At 50.9% G+C, this 15,281-nt stretch overlaps 1 protein-coding gene across 1 annotated transcript in view; it reads left to right on the forward strand.

The window, feature by feature from the left end:
• Window positions 1-15,281, forward strand: part of LOC120939805 (pentraxin fusion protein-like) — a 47,648-nt gene that overhangs the window by 23,390 nt on the left and 8,977 nt on the right. The gene's annotated exons all lie outside the window — the stretch shown is intronic.

Below are 15,281 nucleotides of genomic sequence, written 5' to 3' on the forward strand. Positions count from 1 at the left end.
CGATCGGAATTCCTGTCGGAATAAACTCTGATGGGTTTTTTCCCCCACAGAATTCTGCTCAAGCTGTCTTGCCTACACACGGTCACACTAAATTCCGACCGTCAAGAACGCAGTGATTTAAAACACTACGACGAGCCGGGAAAATGCTTCCGAGCATGCGTCAAATTGTTTCTGAGCATGCGTGGTTTTTTTTCCGTCAGAAAAGCATACAGACGATCGGAATTTCAGATCTAATTTTTTTCCATCGGAGAAAAAGAGAGCATGTACTCTTGTTAACTCCGTCGGGGTTTCCCACAAAAAAAGTCAAAATGGGGCCCCACACACGGTCGGAATATCCGATGAAAGAATCCCGTCTGACTTTTTTCATCTGAAAATTCCGATCATGTGTACGAGGCATAAGACTAAAACTAAACTGAAATTTGACTTCAAACTTAAGACTGGTCTGTAGTGCATGTTCATAACCCAACACCATAAATAATATATTCGATTTTTAACTCCAGCAGTATATAATATCGTATATACTCGAGTATAAGCCGAGTTTTTCAGCACTTTTTTTGTGCTGAAAATGCTCCCCTCGGCTTATACGCGAGTCACCTTTTTGCGCCTGATCTTCCGGACTTTGGGGACCCGGTACCGGCCGGCCGTAGGTCCCCTGGACCCCAACCTTGGCACACATGTATCCCAACTCTTCCTCTACATGTGTGCAACGTTTGTTGTCCGAGGGACCTACGACCGATTTTTCAAAGCCGGGCACAACTTTCTCTGGTGACTTTGGGGACCCGGTACCAGGCGGGCCTAGGTCCCCTGAACCCGGAACTTGGCACACATGTAGTCCAATTTCTTCTCTACAAGTGTGCAAAGTGTGTTGTCTGGGGAACCTACGGCTGGGAAGCACCGATTTTTCAAAGCCGGGCACCCCTTCTATAGACTTCCATGTTAAACGTCAGTCTAGTCATGGGCACAGTGAGGAAAAGTGAGGCATGGGCACAGTGAGGCATGGGCACAGTGAGGCATTGACACAGCGAGGCATGGACACAGCGAGGCATGGGCACAGTAAGGCACAGTGAGGCATGGGCACAGTGAGGCATGGACACAGTGAGGCAAAGTGAGGCATGGGCACAGTGAGGCATGCACATGGACACACTAGGCTTATACCCGAGTCGATAAGTTTTCCCATTTTTTTGTGGTAACATTAGGTGCCTCGGCTTATATCCGGGTCGGCTTATACTCGAGTATATATGGTAAGTTTGGAAATTGTAGAGAAATCTTAACTAAAGCATTACAATTTAATTACACCAGTTAGATTTTAGCCGACTAAAATGCCCTGGAGATTTAGTTGACTAAATACGACTAAAACAATTGCAGAAGACTAAAATGCGTACACACGATCATTTTTTGGGTTGTAAAAAATGAAATTTTTAATGGTCTAGAAAGCACAACGTTTTTTTCAACCCGATCGTTAAAACGACCTTGCCTACACACAATCGTGAAAAGAAAAATGCTCTAGCAAAGCGCGATGACGTACAACAGCACTATAAAGGGGAAGTTCTATTCGGATGGCGCCACCCCTGGGGCGGCTTTTGCTGATTCCGTGTTAGTAAAAGATGATTCGCGCTTTTCTGTTACAGCGTGACGAATGTGCTATCTCCATTACGAACGCTAGTTTTACCAAATTGAGCGCTCCCGTCTCATAACTTGCTTCTGAGCATGTGCGTTTTTTCACGCCGTTAAAGCCCACGCACGACCATTTTTTACGACGTTAAAACCGTCAACGTTTGTAACGGCTACCCAGGTAGTGTGAGGGTCTCAGCCGTTGGGGACGTCCTTTTCCCTGGCAAGCTGCGATATGCAGGTACCGCCGGTATATCCCATCGAACGCCCTTCCAAGAAACGAGACGGGCTACGTTTGCAGAGTCAAGCAGGACTGACTTTTAATGCCACATTTTTCCTCCTTATATCTGGTTACAAACTGTACAGAAACAAATGACACTCCCCCCCCCACCCAGGGGGGACTTCAATACACACACTTTGAAACAATGACACTCCCTTGAGCCAATCAGCCGCTAGACGTTTTGGCTCCTAAACTTGGCTCGATCAGACAATAGAATTCAATTAACCTTTAAAACAATTATCACTCACACCTAATCCCCATCAGCATACACCTCACAGGGGGCTGTTACCTATACAAAAGAGAGTTCTCATTAGCTATGCAAAGGGAACATTAGCATTCAGCAGTGAAAGAGACCATTGTCCAATTAACCCTTTGAGCTCAGAATACAATGTGGTACATCCAATTGTGACAAGCCATGCAGTTCCTTGTAGTCCTCCCTGCATGAAGATTATAGATGTCCAGGCAGAATAGTTCATAGGTCCGTTACACTACTCCCCTTTTGTGGAACACTCCGGCAGACCCGGATTGATCCTTTTCGGATCAACTTGGGGATGTCCGGTCTGCTGTTAGGGTAAAAGTTCAGTTTGCCTGGACAGTTCGTCGGCCTTCCCATTGGCTTACCAGGTCGGTAGCTGATGGTGACGGTGAATAATAGAATTCAATTCTGGAACAGTCACTTGCTTTGCTCTCTCAATGGCTCCCAAAACCTGTTGCTGATGCTCTTGGGACAGATACGGCACCACCTGGATGCAAATCCCATTTAATCTTTTGACAATTTCCGCCTGTTTGTGCATTTCAATGTTCAAGCCACGGGACATCTCATAATACATGACGTAGTGTCGTTGCATCTCTGATTTCTCACTGGCCAACTTGTCACATTCCCATTTTAGACTGTGATATTGTGCCGGATCTACAGTACATGTCGGGGAAGGTAGTCTTACCCGGTTCTCAGCAGCAAGCGGGTTGATTCCAGCAACGCGGGTGGTCACGGCACAAGCAGCAGCAGGTGTAGGTAAATAAGCCGAAGTCAGAGGGCCAATGTCATTGCCCAGCACCACCTCGGCAGGTAGGTTGTCCATGATACCAACTGTGGTCTTTCCTGACCCGGCTCCCCAGTCTAAGTGCACCCGTGTGGTGGGTACGCGAAATACAGCACCCCCTGCGACCCGGACGGCAACTGTGCGAGTGGACACGTTCTCTGGCTTTACCAGATGTTTTTGAATCAGAGTGATAGTAGTCCCGGAATCTCTTAGGCCTTGTGCTACTTGTCCATTCACTCGTACCTCCTGACGGTGATGCTGACGGTTATCCGGAGAGGCCGCTTGTATTGGGTCTGCCTCATACCAAATTCCCAGACATTCCTCAGGGCCCCCCTCGGTCTCCAGGCAGTGGGCCGCAGAGGGACGTGATGGAGTGACCTCTGTGTTGGGTGTTGTGCGTCTCCAATTGTTATTTGTAGCTCTCAAAGGGCAATAACGAGCAATATGTCCCGTGTCGCTGCAGTGATGGCACGTCACCCTAGGCGAATCCCGGGGGTAGTTGCTAGGCCCCTGAGGACATGGTGGGACTGGAGCCCGAAACTCTGGGCGTGGGGTGACGGTTGGAGTACGCGGTTCTACCTTCTGAGCCAGCCACATAGTACCCTGGCTTACTTTCCTTGTCTCCGCGTACTCATCTGCTAGCCGAGCCGCCTCGTTTAAGTTAGCGGGACGGCGATCTCGTACCCAGTCTTGTATGTCTGCGGCCAGGTCTTGGAAGAAATGTTCCATTAGGAACAGCTGCAATACTTCCTCCCCGGTGTTGGCCTTGCACCCTTGGACCCAAAGGGATGCCACCCTTTGTAACTGGTTGGCCCATTCCATGTGGGAGTCCACAGCCATCTTCTTGGACTCCCGGAAGCGCCGGCGGTAGGCTTCTGGAGTTACGGCGTATCGGGTTAGCAGCGCCTTTTTAACTTGCTGGTATTGTAAAATATCCTCTGGAGCGAGAGCCCGAAAGGCTTCATTGGCTTTGCCCGACAATTTCCCCGACAAAATAGTGACCCATTGGTCTGGTGGTACCTGGTGTAGTGAGCACTGCCTCTCAAAATCCGCCAAATATGCATCTATTTCCTCCTCACTTTCTACAAAAGCTTTAAATGCAGTGAACGGTATTTTCTTTCCTGTAGCAGCAGGTGGGGGGGTAGGAACTGCAGGTGTAATGGGCTGTCCCGCTCTTACCAGTTCCAGTTCTTGTCCCCTCTTCGTTTGTATCTCCTCCCTTGCTTCCCGGAACAGCTGGTTTATTAGTTCCACGGACGTTTCTGGATACAAGGATAATCTCCGCTGTACAATCCCAGTAATTACATCTTCTTTGCTGACAGGTGCAAGGGGCTCAGTTCCTTCCATGGATCCATCCATTTCGTCCAGCCCCAGCAGTTCAGCTATCAGCTCCCTCCGTGGTCTGTTGCTGGCGCTCCTACCACGACTCTCCAATAGATCTTTTAGTGTGGATCTTTTCAGCCTGGCGTACTGCGACTCCATTCAGCACTTGCTCTTTGGATGAAAGGACCATCCCACCGCTGCCAACCAATGTAACGGCTACCCAGGTAGTGTGAGGGTCTCAGCCGTTGGGGACGTCCTTTTCCCTGGCAAGCTGCGATATGCAGGTACCGCCGGTATATCCCATCGAACGCCCTTCCAAGAAACGAGACGGGCTACGTTTGCAGAGTCAAGCAGGACTGACTTTTAATGCCACATTTTTCCTCCTTATATCTGGTTACAAACTGTACAGAAACAAATGACACTCCCCCCCCCCACCCAGGGGGGACTTCAATACACACACTTTGAAACAATGACACTCCCTTGAGCCAATCAGCCGCTAGACGTTTTGGCTCCTAAACTTGGCTCGATCAGACAATAGAATTCAATTAACCTTTAAAACAATTATCACTTACACCTAATCCCCATTAGCATACACCTCACAGGGGGCTGTTACCTACACAAAAGAGAGTTCTCATTAGCTATGCAAAGGGAACATGAGCATTCAGCAGTGAAAGAGACCATTGTCCAATTAACCCTTTGAGCTCAGAATACAATGTGGTACATCCAATTGTGACAAGCCATGCAGTTCCTTGTAGTCCTCCCTGCATGAAGATTATAGATGTCCAGGCAGAATAGTTCATAGGTCCGTTACAATGTTAAAAACGTCATGAAAAATTAGAGCATGTTCTAAATTTTTAATGGACAATTTTTACATCGTGAAAAATGCTCTGGAGCCCACACACGATCGTTTTTAATGACATTAAAAAAAACGTCATTTTTTACAACCCGAAAAACGGTCGTGTGTACGCGGCATAAGACTAAAACTAAATCAAAATTTGCTGCCAAAATTAACACTGGTACCTAATGCATGTCAAGGGTCTTTGGGCTCATGTCAATGGCCTCAGTTTGAGATACATCTGATATCAGGGGTGGACTGACAACTCATGGGGCCCCCGGGCAATAGAAGATCATGGGGCCCCCTATGTCCCCCACCCACACCGACACAAAGCCCTACCTACCTAAATCATGGGGCACAGGCACATCACAGGGTGCTCAGCAGGGAACAACACAGGGTATGGGGCACACAGTAAGGTACATCACAAGGCACACAGGAAAGCACATCATGGGGCAAAAGGCACATCATGGGGTACACAGCAGGGCACTGAGAACATCGAAGGGCATGGGGCACATCACAGGACACACAGCAGGGCACATCAGGTGGTACACAGCAGGGCACAGGGCACATAGTAGGGTTTATTATGCTGTACACAGCAGGGCACACATTATTGAGCACATGGTGCATCACAGGGGGCACACGGAACATCAAGGGGTACACAGCAGGGCATGCAGCACATCACAGGGCATGTGACACATAGTAGGGCACACAGCACATCAGGGAGTACACAGCAGGGCACAGAGCACATCACAGGGCATGGGGCACACAGTAGGTCACATCACAGGGCACACAGTAGGGAACATCATGGGTAACAGGGCACATTAGGCGGTACACAGCAGGGCACATCACAGGGCATGTGGCACATCAGGGAGTACACAGCACATCACAGGGAACAGAGTAGGTCACATCAGGTGGTACACAGCGGGGCATTGGGCACATAGCAGGGCAAAGGACACATCACAGGGCATGTGGCACACATCTGGGGGGTACACAGCAGGGCACATCACAGGACACAGGGAACGCAGTAGGGCAAACAGCAGGGCACAAACCAAAACACAGGGCACACAGCAGAGCACTGGGATCCTCCAGACACAGGACAGTGTCTCTCAGAGCAGCCGTGATAGGAGAAGGCACAGGGGGACACTGTGTGTGGGTGGAGGATAAGGGAGGAACGAGAGACTATCACGAGGAGCCTCCTGCGGTCCTGTTGGGGGTACCTCCAAACAGGGACATACCTAGAGCATTTGGCACCCAGGGCGGATTCTATATCTGGCACCCCCCCCCCACTTTAAAATGTAAACACACCCCACTGTGCCCCCTGCATACCTCTGCACTCCCCAACATCTCATTGTCACTATTTCACAACTGGACCCCTTTACATTACACGGCACCCTGCACCCCTTTACATTACACAGCACCCTGCACCTTGCACCTCTGGACCCTATTACATTACACAGCACCCTGCACCTCTGGACCCCTTTACATTACACAGCACCCTGCACCTCTTGACCCCTTTACATTACACAGCACCCTGCACCCCTTTACATTACACAGCACCCTGCACCTCTGGATTCCTTTACATTACATAAACCCCCCCAGCTTTGGACCCCCTGCATGTTGCACAGTCACCCCCCCAGCTTTGAACCCCTTGCATGTTACACTGTCACCCCCCCCCCCCACTTTGGACCCCTTGCATGTTACACAGTCACCCCCCCCCCCACCCAGCTTTGGACCCCTTGCACTGTGCCCATTAAATGCAGCTAGTTTGTCCCCAAATGCAGACAGTTTCCTCACAAATGCAGCCAGTTTGTGCCCCCAATTGCCGCCAGTTTGTGCCCCCAATTGCTGCAAGTTTGTGGCCCCAATTTTATGCCAGTTTGTGCCCCCAATTTCTACCAGTTTGTGCCCCCAATTGCTGCCAGTTTGTGCCCCCATTTTCCGCCAGTTTGTACCCCCAATTTCCGCCAGTTTGTGCCCCCAATTGCCGCCAGTTTGTTCCCCCAATTGCCGCCAGTTTGTTCCCCCAATTGCCGCCAGTTTGGGCCCCCGATTGCCGCCAGTTTGGGCCCCCGATTGCCGCCAGTTTGGGCCCCCGATTGCCGCCAGTTTGTGCCCCCGATTGCCGCCAATTTGTGCCCCCAATTTCCACCAGTTTGTGCCCCCAATTTTCACCTGTTTGTGCCCCCAATTGCTGCCAGTTTGTGCCCCCCAATTTCCACCTGTTTGTGCCCCCAATTGCTGCCAGTTTGTGCCCCCAATTGCCACCAGTTTGTGCCCCCAAATGCAGCCAGTTTACCCCCAGCCCAGCACTTACCTTTCTCAAGTCAGCGCTGTACTCTCCACGCTTCTCCTCGATGTTGCTTCAGCCAATCAGGTGACCGGTAACCAGACCCGGTGCACCTAATTTGCTGAGAGGCGGGGCAGTGTTAGGGAAGCAACAGGGGGCCGGACACCTGAAAAGTGGGCGGCAGCGGCAACATTACATAGCTTAATGTAATGCATGAAGCTATGTATTGTTGATTGATGGGTGCAGAGGAGAGAGGGGGCGGTGCTCCTGCTCCCACTATGGACGCACCGCCACTGAATTGTATAGGCTTTGTTACGAATCAAAATTCGGCCAAAATGTTCGTGATTCGGAGGTATATGAATCTCTAAATCACAATAGCAATGACATTTCAACAAATTATAAGGAAACTACAGTAAATATGGAATTAATTTGTTTAACCACTTGCCGACCAGCCCGCGCCGGCAAGATCCCGCAAACCGCCGTAGGTGTATGTCTGTCCCTTTAAGCGAGATAGCAGGCGCGCGCACGCGCTGCATCGCCGGGGGGTGCCAATGCTCGAACGATCACAGGCACGAGAGGCAGATCCAGGGATGTGTGTGTGTATAGACACACAAATCCCTGTTCTGTGAGGAGAGACAGATTGTGAGTTCCTAATAGCTAGGAACCACGGGCCAAATCCTCAAAGAAGATACGCAGGCGGAACTGCTGTTCAGCCTGCGTATCTCTGTGCCTATCTTTGGATCTGATCCTCAAAAGGATTTTTCCTAAGATAGGCAGAGGATCTGACATCTGTAAGACACTTACACTGTCAGATCTTAGGATGCAGTACCGCATCCGCCGCTGGGGGCATTTCGAGTACTTAGGCAGATCCACAAAGCTTTTTAGCTTTGTGTTTTCTGCGTAAGTTACGTTTTGCATACGTAAAATTAGTTCTGCTTTTACAAAGTGTAAACTAGTAACACCTTGTAAAAACAGAATTTTTCGATCGCCGCGATTTTTTTTTAATTTTGAATTTTTTTTCCCGGCGCGTAACTTTTTTTTTACCCGACGCAACTTTATTGTCCCGTCGCAATCCACAAAGCCCGACTTAACGCAATTTTTTGCTATGCACGTCGGGGAAAATGACGTCACACGCATGCGCAGTACGGCCGGCGCGGGAGCGCGCCTCATTTCAATTGTAATCGCCCCCCGGAGAGGAGGACCGCCTTGCGACGGAGGCACTTAAGTTACACGGCCTGAAATTTCTAGGTAAGTGCTTTGTGGATCGGGCACTTAGGTAGAAATTTTAAGGCCGTGTAACTTAACTGCTAAAAGTTAAGTTAGGCAGGTTTTTTGAGGATTTGCCCCCAGGATCTTTCATTTCCTCTAGGTCAGTCCCCTCCCCCCACAGTTAGAAACACACACTAGGGAACACAATTAACCCCTTGATCGCCCCCAGTATGTTGCTTCAAAAATCCTGTCGTGCGTAAACAAGGCATTTCCCTGTTCCCTGTTTCTAATGGACACAGAGAGGGCCTCTGTTAGAGAGTCTGTTTAGAAAGAGCCCCCAGACATACTACAGGAGATGGTCAGAGACTGCAGACATAGTACAGGAGATGGTCAGAGACTGCAGACATAGTACAAGAGATCAATGCAGCCTCACCAGTGCCCATCAAATGCAGCCTTATCAGTGCCCATCAAATTCAGCCTTATCAGTGCCCATCAAATGCAGCCTTATCAGTGCCCACCAATTGCAGCCTACCATTGCTCACCAATTGTAGCCTACCAGTGCCCACCAAATGCAGCCTACCAGTGCCCACCAAATGCAGCCTACCAGTGCCCACCAAATGCAGCCTACCAGTGCCCACCAAATGCAGCCTATTAGTGCCCACCAAATGCAGCCTACCAGTGCCCACCAAATGCAGCCTACCAGTGCCCACCAAATGCAGCCTGATTAGTGCCCACCAAATGCAGCCTGATTAGTGCCCACCAAATGCAGCCTACCAGTGCCCACCAAATGCAGCCTGATTAGTGCCCACCAAATGCAGCCTACCAGTGCCCACCAAATGCAGCCTTATTAGTGCCCACCAAATGCAGCCTACCAGTGCCCACCAATTGCTACCTACCATTGCTCACCAACTGTAGCCTACCAGTGCCCACCAAATGCAGCCTACCAGTGCCCACCAAATGCAGCCTACCAGTGCCCACCAAATGCAGCCTACCAGTGCCCACCAATTGTAGCTTACCAGTGCCCATCAAATGCAGCCTACCAGTGCCCACCAAATGCAGCCTACCAGTAACCAACAATTGCAGCCTTATAAGTGCTCACCAATTTCAGCCTACCAGTGCCCCAGGATCACACAGAAGAGCAATATCCTGCTGTCACAGAGTTTGGATTTGATTCGCCCGAGCAGCCACTGTAACAAAGACTGACTCATGGCTCCTATGGTACACATCACACTGATTCAATTTCACGGCATTGCATCAGTGTTCCGTCTATCACAGGAGCTGGTCTAGGAGGCGGGACTTTGTTACAGCACCGCCGGGCATTTCAGACCAAAGCTCATGCGGTGTGTGACATACACATGGAGAGAAGGAGGGAGAGGAGCACTCAGGGCCGGTGATAAGTATTTTTGACTACATAGGCAAAGATCCATTTTAAAGCCCCCCCAACCCATCCGCACCGTCTTCTTGATACTCCCTGTCTAAAATCGAGCTGGTACCTCCTCCACAGTGTGCCTGTAATGTGATGGGGTGCAATGTGAAAGCCGTCACATACCACTGAATATAGAACTTCCACTAAACAGCAGTGTGTAATCTGGGGTGGGGTTATGCATTCCATGCTTTCCCTCACTGGCCACAGGCAGCTGAGGCCAACTCCCAGGTCACACCCAACAGATACTCCCACCTCCTGTCAGGACCATTAAGGTAAGTACTCACCAAGGCCGAGATGCTGAGGGCGGCTCACCTTTGCGACCCTGTGCAGACCACTCCCTGGAGTTAGAGCAGAGGAGGGACGGCACAAGGAGGCACCGGTGCCGGGAACTGGTAGGCAGACTTGGTGCAGCTGACGAAAACAGGGCAGGTGCTGGAGACAGTCGTTGATCAGGCAGGAACAGGCAGGTAAGTCCAGAAGGGACCAACAGGAAACAAGGCAAATCCGGGTCACAGGCCGTGGGTCAGGAGTTGGAGAGATCAGAGGAAGTCCGTGAGAGCAAGCCAAGGTCAAGGGGCAGGAGACAACAGCAAATCCGATAAGCAGGCAGGGGTCAAGTGTAGGAGACGGCAGAGAATAGTCAAGGTCCAATCCGGGTCAAACAGGTCAGGGTATTCAGGTTTCAAGGTTCTCTCACAGGGTAAAGCTGACAACGAACCAGCAATTAGCAAAGAGGAAGGGGCTGGCTTAAATAGGCCGCACTGGCCACTGATTGGTCCACAGAAGTACAGGTTCAGAACCAGGCTCCATCGGACAGCACACAGAATAGCACTGAGCAGTGGCTCAGAGGCAAAGAGCTGGACTTGTAAATGGAGAGGTCCCAGGTTCGATTCTACCCAGAACCAACTGGGGAATGTGACCGTAAAAGGTCTGTGCCCTGACAGTGCCCCCCCCCCTAGGGGCGGACTCCGGACGCCCAAACTGTCCATTAGTTCCGGATGCTCCTGATGGAAGCTCGGATAGAACAGAGAGCATGTAGATCTTTACTTTTTCTTTTTGGGCTTAGTTGATCCTGAAGTTCTGGTAGGGGGTGCCCTCCTCGCTTGTAAAGCTCGTTCAAATATGTCCAGATCCCGTTTACAAACCATGGTACCATTTGAGGCATATGTGCAGTCTGGAGGGAGAACTTTACTTGGGGAGATATGATCTGGAATTTCAACTGGGGACACAGGAACTGAAGACACTGGAACTGGGAACACAGGAACCGAAGACACTGGAATTGGGGACACAGGAACCGAAGACACTGGAACTGGGGACACAGGAACCGAAGACACTGGAACTGGGGACACAGGAACCGAAGACACTGGAACAGGGGACACAGGAACCGAAGACACTGGAACAGGGGACACAGGAACCGAAGAAACTGGAACTGGGGACACAGGGACCGAAGACACTGGAACTGGGGACACAGAAACTGAAGACACTGGAAAGGTAGGTACAGGTTCTGAGGCATAGAAAAAACTCCCAATAGTACCCAGCTGAAGAAGCTTTGGCCGAGGTGGGCGAGTTGGGCAGAGCGATATAAGGTGCCCGCTAGCACCACAATTAAAGCAAAGTCCATAGCCTCTCCTCCGCTCTCTTTCTACCTCAGATAGGCTGGACCGGATGGCCCCGATCTGCATGGGTTCTTCCTCCTCCAAGGTAGGCGTGTGTGCATCCACAGAAATGTCAAGACCTTGTGATGGGGAAACTTCCAGGCTGGGCACATACGGAGTCTCATAATTTGGCACACACTGGGCTGGCTGGAGGTCATAACCGTACTGGGGCTTCCTATCCTTGGGTACCCGTAGGCCCCGTGAACTAAGAGCAGACCTGGGAGTGCTGGTCCTCTTGGAAGCAGGGATATATGAGTCCAGAGCAGACATGAACGTCTCCCAGCTGTCCAAGACTGGACTTTTTTCCTGCAGCAGCAGGTGAGCCCACGATTTGACCTGCCCTGTTAGCAAGTTGACGGAGGCTCTAACCTTAATATAGTCCGTGGCATAGGTCCTAGGTTTAAGGGTGAACAATAGCTCACAGTCGGTTTTAAAGCACAGGAAGGATGCACGGCTACCACCAAATTTTTCTGGCATGACAACAAAAGGTTCATAACATGCTGGTTCCGGGGCTGGGCGTGTTGTCCCTTTAAATTTTTGGACTTCTTGTTGTAGTTCCTGAATAGTATGGTTCAGGCTGGAGACTTGCAGAGCCAGGGAGGTGAGCATCTTGTACAAGTCTGCGGACTCCATATTATTAGTTAGTCCATTATGTAAGGGTTTACCTTCTTGCAATTTTTGAACGGCAACCGTCAAAACAGACACCTGTTGACACAGGTTTTCAAGGGGTGAGCATGCCCTGTCGGCCTCAGACATAATGGCTGGTTCGTACTGTCAGGACCATTAAGGTAAGTACTCACTGAGGCCGAGATGCTGAGGGCGGCTCACCTTTGCGACCCTGTGCAGACCACTCCCTGGAGTTAGAACAGAGGAGGGACAGCACAAGGAGGCACCGGTGCCTGGAACTGGTAGGCAGACCTGGTGCAGCTGACGAAAGCAGGGCAGGTGCAGAGGACTGGAGACAGTCGTTGATCAGGCAGGAACAGGCAGGTAAGTCCAGAAGGGACCAACAGGAAACAAGGCAAATCCGGGTCACAGGCCGTGGGTCAGGAGTTGGAGAGATCAGAGGAAGTCCGTGAGAGCAAGCCAAGGTCAAGGGGCAGGAGACAACAGCAAATCCGATAAGAAGGCAGGGGTCAAGTGTAGGAGACGGCAGAGAATAGTCAAGGTCCAATCCGGGTCAAACAGGTCAGGGTATTCAGGTTTCAAGGTTCTCTCACAGGGTAAAGCTGACAACGAACCAGCAATTAGCAAAGAGGAAGGGGCTGGCTTAAATAGGCCGCACTGGCCACTGATTGGTCCACAGAAGTACAGGTTCAGAACCAGGCACCATCGGACAGCACACAGAATAGCACTGAGCAGTGGCTCAGAGGCAAAGAGCTGGACTTGTAAATGGAGAGGTCCCAGGTTCGATTCTACCCAGAACCAACTGGGGAATGTGACCGTAAAAGGTCTGTGCCCTGACACCTCCCCAGATTCCCTAACTATGCCCCCATATACCCCCCACTCTGATCACACACCCCCCCAGATACCACTACCCTGATTACACCCCTGGATAACCCTCTAAACACTGCAGAGTACTCCATCTCTAGATTCAGGTAGGACTTATGCCGATGTATCTCGAAATACGCCGCGTAAGTCAAAATGTGCGCCGTTGTAACTATGCGCCGTAGCCACAAAAATAGATACGCCTGAAATTAGGCTTCTCCCGACCAACGTAACTTTCCTCTGCCGGCGTATCATAGGCACATTTTTACGCTGGGCGCATCTTGCGCTCCCAACTGAGGAGCCGGAGCCGTGGCACCAGCCTTGGCCCATGTCAGAGCAGATGAGTGCTCATGTATTTTTTATATTCTGCTCAGAGTATGAGCTTTATTATTTTTTGTATCCTGCTCAGAGTATGAGCTTTATTTTTTAAGTTGTAGTTCCTACACACGGTGAGGAGTGTAAACTACAGTGTCACTGGTGTGTGAATGTGGGGGGGTGACACTCCTGCCGGCAAAGGGGTGTCACCCTCGGCCGTGTGAATGTGATCTGAAAGTACAGCAACATAATTGGAGCCTTGCCGTGGTGTGGCTGCTCCCAAGTTCTGCATGGTGGACTTGGGCTAATCCATTGTGATGTGGATGTGGGGTGTGTGCTAGGGACCACAGTGGTGTGCATGCATGCATTCTCCTTGTGCCATGATGAATGTGTGTGTTTAACGTGCAAAAATACGTTCCACGTGCCAACTCCTGACTGCTCTTCCCTCAGCAGACGGGGTACCCTCGGTTTGGGGGAGACTGTGTGGTTGGGGGGTCAGGTCATCACGTAGGTCAATCTCCAGGCCCTTTTCTCATGGCGTAGTTGTGCAGAATGCAACATGCACCGATGATCTGGCACACAAAGTTTGGGGAATACAACAGGGCCCCCCCGGACGTATCCAGGCATCGGAAACGGGACTTCAGGAGGCCAAATGTGCGTTCCACCACTGCACGGGTACGTGTGTGTGCATCATTGTAGTTTTGCTCTCCTGTGGTTTGGGGATTCCGGAATGGAGTCATGAGATGGGGTCCAAGTGCATGTGCCGCGTTACCTGGAAGGGAAAAGACAGGAGGATGTTAGTCGTGCATGTGCCCCTCGTGATGTCTGCATCATGGGGTGGGACAGTCATGCCAGACACCCATGTCACTCACCAACCATCCAGCTGTCCCCGTACACGTTTTGTTCAAATTCTGTGGAGATGTGGCTTTGACGGTATATGTAGCTGTCGTGGCTGGACCCGGGTGTTTGGCACGGACGTGCCATATGAGGCAATGGGCATCGGCTATCACCTGTACGTTGATGGAATGCCAATGCTTCCGATTGCGGTATATGTGCTCTGTGTCACGGGGGGGGGGGGGGGGCCGTAGTGCCACATTTGTGCAATCAATGGCCCCCACGGTGCGTGGGAATCCTGCAATTTGATAGAAATCCACCATTGCCTTATTCCGCAGATGCTCCTGGGTGGGTTTGATGATGTGGTGGGACATGCGTCTGAGGATTGCGGGGACAACCTGGACAACCATGATGCAGACATCACGAGGGGCACATGCACGACTAACATCCTCCTGTCTTTTCCCTTCCAGGTGACGCGGCATATGCACTTGGACCCCATCTCATGACTCCATTCCGGAATCCCCAAACCACAGGAGAGCAAAACTACAATGATGCACACACACGTACCCGTGCAGTGGTGGAATGCACATTTGGCCTCCTGAAGTCCCGTTTCCGATGCCTGGATACGTCCGGGGGGGCCCTGTTGTATTCCCCAAACTTTGTGTGCCAGATCATCGGTGCATGTTGCATTTTGCACAACTACGCCATGAGAAAGGGCCTGGAGATTGACCTACGTGATGACCTGACCCCCCAACCACACAGTCCCCCCCAAACCGAGGGTACCCCATCTGCTGAGGGAAGAGCAGTCAGGAGTTGCCTCGTGGAACGTATCTTTGCACGTTAAACACACACATTCATCATGGCACAAGGAGAATGCATGCATGCACACCACTGTGGTCCCTAGCACACACCCCACATCCACATCACATTGGATTAGCCCAAGTCCACCATGCAGAACTTGGGAGCAGCAACACCACG

This window comes from Rana temporaria, chromosome 5, assembly GCF_905171775.1.
Source record: "Rana temporaria chromosome 5, aRanTem1.1, whole genome shotgun sequence".
NCBI classification, from domain to species: domain Eukaryota; kingdom Metazoa; phylum Chordata; class Amphibia; order Anura; family Ranidae; genus Rana; species Rana temporaria.